The following is a 6368-nucleotide window of genomic DNA, read 5'->3' as shown; positions in this document are numbered from 1 at the left end:
TCTAATTGAATTTGTCAAATACACTTAATTGAATTATCAACTCGATGATCATATTATTCTATTAAAGTTATGTTTTTATGGTAATTAAATAATTAAATTTAAATACCTTCAAACTTTGTATAATTTGACGAGACACGTGTAACGATTCTATGATTGTTACGACGATGTCTTTTACTTAACCTTGATGATAAATTTAGGTGAAAATTTCTAGAGCTTATATTGCAAATTGTTACGCAACCGAGATTAGATGAAGCGTGCCTTAGATAGAAATTAATATTTCAATATGCCTTAACGAAACTCGCTCGTGGTGAGCATGTGTTTGAAGGTACAGTAGCGCGCGGTTAAACCGAACGCTTGCGGTTTTTAATTAGGTTTAATTTTTAATATAATACACATTGTGTATGTAATGTATACCGAAATTCAATTTACAGCCACTTAATATGAGGGTTATTCGCAAAGTACAGATACAAATTATTTTATTCTGCTGGCATCATCTCTGCGTGACGAGTCTATGATTCCATGAGGCATCAGTTACAGCAACGTTATGTTAAAAATGGTTGTAAAAATTCATCAACTTAAAAAAAGTAATGGTTTATAAAATATTTTTTTTCTATCTTCAAGAAGTATGTAGTACTCTAGTTTCGAAAATGTTACCATAAAAGTGACGTTCGTAATAAATAAATAAATGGATGGTTATTCATTGTCACTAATTATTTTCAATAAATTATATGATAATTTTATTTAAGAAATTTAACTATAAACTTGTCAATAAGCATTTAGAAATATAATTCATAACATTTAAATTTTGCCAAATAGTATGAATTACAGTTTTAAACTATTGTGACAGAAAAGGCAACAGACGAGAGGCTTCTATGACGTGGGAGTCAAAAATATTTATATGCATATATGTATATGCAAGTGTGTATATATATATATATATTATATATACTTTCTGAATATCCGTCGTGTTCATAAATACATTTTCGGTTCATATTAGGTCATTTATAAAAACGAAAGGTAGCTAGAATTTTTTAAATATAAGCCACAGGTAATAATGTTTTGCAGTTTTTTTATAGGCAGTGTTAGAGAAAACAATATATATTTTAGTGGCCGCGCAGTGTGAATTTTTTTTCCTTTTTAAGATTGCTTTTATTATTAAAATTGTATACCGCAAAAAACTTATATTGATAATACAATATGTACCAATATAAAACATAAATTTTCTAGAAAAACACAATATTTCATTTGTAGGTAGTCTAGGGAAAAACCAAAAAAATCCTTAATATAGGTCTCATTTATAGGTAGTGTAAGGAAAACCAACACATTTTTTAATTTTCGCTTTAAATAATTTGTTTTGAAAATACAATATATATTATTATAAAAGAAACCTTTTCTAGATAAATACAAAATAAAACAATATTTTAATTGCAGATTTTAAATCAGAATATGCTCTATTAGCAAAATCTGATCTAATGATTAAGATACACTGCTATTCACTCATCCCTTGATTTACGCGGTAGATACGCGTTACAAGTAATGCAGGACTCATACAAAGTGTGAGGATACGTTCGAAAAAAAAACGTGTGAAAAAATATTTTGTTGCTATTTATTTATAAGTCTATACATACAATATGTTTTTATAACAAGTACCTAGTACCAATTTACAGGCGGCCCTCGACTTTCGCACATAATTGGTTCCTGAAAATGTGTGCGAATGTTGAATGTACGAAAGTCGAGGGAAGTAAAAAAAATTGAAATTGATGTGTATTTTAAAATATTTATTTATCAAGTAAATATAAGATGTTTGAGAGGCGTTTAAGAGACACGTTTAAGTGGGGTTTGCGATTGTTTCCTTTGAAAAGTTATCAAGAGTTAACTGTTTTCCACTATTCTTTTTCTTTTCTTCATATAGTATTTTATAACATGCTATGTTTTTATTGATCGCCCCACGCACTTGAAATATGCGTTCTCCATTGGGATCACAATCTTCCATAATATTTAAAAATTTGTCAAAATGTGTGAAGGCTTCATTCATATTTTTCATTGTTAAAGAGTTTTCCAAAATAAGCCTGTCTCATATACATTAAATATTTGGCTAGAGGAATATTCTACATCTTCAATAATTTTGGATAATTAGGAAATAAATTCTTTTGCAACATCTTTATCCGCATCAGCTGATTCTCCAGTAAATTTAATAATATGAAAAGAATACCTCATTTTAAAATTGTAAAACCAACCATTACTTGCTTGAAAAACCGTGTTAAAATATTTTTTTAATCTATCCTTCCTTTGTGCAAACTAAGAGCTTTTGCTTGACATATTTTTGATGTTGGTCATCGATCTACGATGACAAAGATTTTCCATTTCATCCATGTTTATTTTTGCTGTGTTTTTTTGGAAACATATCATTAAAGATTATGGAAATATATCTTTATTTTCCACAATTTTGAACGTATTCTTTAATTATATTTTTATTTTGCAAAATTGAACATATCGTAGACCTGTTTGTATCATACGAACGTCCGATTAAAGCAATATATCAACCGCTATCAGAACGTTTTTAAAAAAAAAAAAAAATTTAAAAAAAAATGTTTTTATTTTAAATGTGCGAAATACCGAATTGTGCAAAAGTCAAGGGCCGCCTGTATACAAAATATGTTCATAAATATATATTATAAAACATATTTAAAAAAATTAATTATTTTTTCGGAATTTTCAATGTTTCTTCTAAAACTACTGTTTTTCTCTTTTTCGCAATTGGTGGTTCTAATTCACCATTGTTATCACTAGAAATATATGAAATTTCTGTTGCATTTGGCGAAGATCACTCCCTGGTTACTATTGTTAAAAATCTACAAATAAAGTTTGCCTTTTATTTTTTACTCTCGTTGAATTTTTAGATCTCTTTTAACATTGAAATTTATTTTCAACACCATGTTATAAACATAAATTTGTTTCTTTAGAATCACTGATTTTCACTAAATATAAAACATATGCAATACATCCATAAAGATGTAAGAATTATCTTGCGATACGCACATCAATTGAGAAACTTTCGAATATTTACCAAATGTACCAAAATAGCTATTATTCAAATTCGTGTACATATAAATAAATAAATCAAATACTTAGTATGTTAATTTTTACAATTATTTTAACTTCACGAACATACTTTTTAAAAACAATAATGCAAAAAGTGTCTCGAATTTAATATTACTGCTAACCTTTGGTTTTATTATTCCCGTTATGGAAAAAACCCTTTCCGTTGCTGTTGATGTTGGTCTTATTGTCATTTACGCGTTGGATAAGGCTTTTAATTTATATCTGTTCGCTTTTTATAGATATAAAATTTTTTTAACTCTTTTTTTATGTTCTCTTCTTTCATTCCCTTCTCTGCTTTTCTCATATTTCCTTCGACTATAGACAAAATAGCATTTTGTAATTCTTCTTGAATAGATTTTTTTCTTAACAATATACAATATTCTACTCCTTCTGATTAATGCGAAGAATTTAAATCTATATCCTTCGAAGATGTATTTGGATGAATCCCTTTCACTCTAGAGCTAAACGGTTCGCAAAGAACTGACTTTACTTTAAATGCCTTTAAAACACACAATTGTTTTGATTTATATTTTAAGCTGAGGGATCAGTATAAACAATTTACAACACTTTACGCTACAACTGCATAGTCATAAAACCTTACATTTTTTTTTGGTGATATTTCATATTGTTCATTGCCATAAATTAGATAAGTCGGGACTGTCGAACAGAAAACACAAAAGAAATTTCTCCGTCGTACCCACTAACATAGCCGACGACCGGAACTATGCAACTATGAAACTATGAAAAAATTATACCTGATAGTAACCGCTCTAACTCGGGACTTCGGGCATAAACACCAAATAAAAGCAAGACGTTAACCTTTACCGGACCGAGTTAAAGTTATTTTTGTTTCTGAAATATTTCAAATTTTTTTAATTTCGAGTATTAATCGAGTAGTTTTCAAAATACTCGATTATCAAGTACTTGAAAAATAGACAAAAATACTCGAGTATCGAGTACTCGATTACTCGAATTGGAGACTCTACATGCAAGCATACATCAAATTTACAATAACGATTTTTAATCATTTTTCATATTCTGTTAATGAAAATGTATTAGAAAATACTGTAAAATTATGTATTTAATTTACTTTTATATACATACATAATAAAGGAATAGAACATAATAATGGTGTACATATTTTTAATCTAGATATTTTGTTATCAGAATTATGACATCACACACCTTAAAACTCCTCAAGTTTTGAATAGCTTTTGTAGATTTCTGCCTCTGCTGTTACATCCCTCAAATGTTCATAGATACCATCTACTTGGGTATAGATTTTTATGGGATACTCTCCATACTTATACGTAGAGATTGTCAGCCATCAGCCGAACAATCGACGCAAACGGATGTAATTATCATTGGAAGCACATCAACCCCTAAAAAATATGTGACGGGCGAAAATCGAAAAAGTCGATACCTTCGTCGTCGTTCTTAGCACGCCCCCAGGTATATACATGCTTACGTATAAAACTGAAAGTTTCCAAGCCATGAGTATTGCATGACGTCGGTAACTATCAGTTTTAGCGGAAAATCGTCTAAATGACATGTCCCCGGCACTCCCTCGGGCGGGGTTCTCCCCGTCTCTTGCGGTCGTGGCAACAGCCACGTTACAGGAAAAGCTATATATAAATGTCTGGCAAAACCATTTGAAAACATATTACACACTCACACATACCCCTTCGTGCGTACAGTCGTATCACGTTAATTCGAGATTTATATCCCGGAGACCAAGCGATATCTTAACGACCTAACTCATCAAAAGTTAATAATGAATATAAAGATTTAGCTGAATTGGAAACACTGATATTATAATAATCAACAAAAAAAATCTTATTTATTTCAATGAGAAAAAATAATATGTGAGTTGCTGAACATAAATCCAAATCTCGCAGCACAATTTTTATTTATAACTACGCAATTAATTATAACATAAAAATTAAAACAATCTAAAGCAATATGTTAACAAATAAAGTGACATTATATTATATAACTTTTGTCATAAGTAATAAAAATACTAAGTTTATATATATATATATATATATATATATATATATATATATATATATATATATATATATATATATATATATATATATATATATATATATATATATATATATATATATATATATATTTAATTTACCAATATGTTTTCTGTTTTCGTATAGTCCCTTTACGCCTCAATGAAAACAATAAACAAATCTTTGACGCATTCGCTTTTTAAGTGTCTTTTAACCATTAAACAGTAGCTTAATCCGAATCTGATCCCAGAATTCCACTTTAGTCGAAAGTGTAGAAGTACACCACTAGTATTTAGTGTTTTTTATTAAACTTATCCGAGGGGGTAGGGTGCAAAAAAAACAGCTGCCTCAACCTTCATCTTGATAATAAATAGATCCCGTATGAAATTCGATTAAAATTATTTAATCCATCTCACGAAAATGTTTTTACCGAAGGTTTTGATTGCATGTTCAATATCTTTTCTTTTTAATGATATAACAAATTATATCAAGTCGTTCAATGCTGCCCAATTTACTCTCTTATTGTAAAAGGATGGTGTTTTTTTTATTAATTATTACTTTTGTACATTATGATTGGATAATGATCAAATGATCCAAAATTCATTTTATAACGCAGAAATCAATATGATGGGATTGCAAGCTTCCATAGCTTTCAGTAGTTGTCTTATTTGTAGCTTAGAATTAGTGTAGAATAAAGTGAAAGATGGTGTTCTGAAAAGACTAAAAAATTTGAAACGATTGATAATGAATCAAGAGCGAATAAATAGACTAGAAACAGATTTTTTAGACTGTTTCACGCAGAACGCGCATTGTTTCCCCGTAAAACGATCCATTGCAACTAAATTTCCAAGGACCAAACTCACATGTGCTCTCGCGCACGACATAATCCATTTAAAAAGTGCAAAAAAAAGTGCCTACCATGTATTATATGTTGTAACTATCATATATTACGATTTCAAATAAATCCAATGATTTACCACCACTGAAAGAGATAAAGTGTTAAAACAAATTTAGTCAAAGGAATAACTGAACAACTTATGAAATTTAAAAAGATGATTTATAATTGCTATTAGCTGAGAAAAACAGAGAGGAAAAAAGTTCTTAAACAGGAAATAGCATATATGTAAATTTTTAAGTGCACTATGAAGAAAACATACAAGAACTTAATTAAACTCATTCTGAAGAAAAGGCTTACAACAGTTTACTGTTAAGAAAAAGCAATTAGCAGATATACCAGAT

The sequence above is a fragment of the Plectrocnemia conspersa genome, unplaced genomic scaffold, assembly GCF_051122295.1.
Source record: "Plectrocnemia conspersa isolate PC_06_02 unplaced genomic scaffold, ASM5112229v1 ptg000014l, whole genome shotgun sequence".
Classification (NCBI taxonomy): domain Eukaryota; kingdom Metazoa; phylum Arthropoda; class Insecta; order Trichoptera; family Polycentropodidae; genus Plectrocnemia; species Plectrocnemia conspersa.
This window is presented reverse-complemented; position numbering follows the sequence as displayed.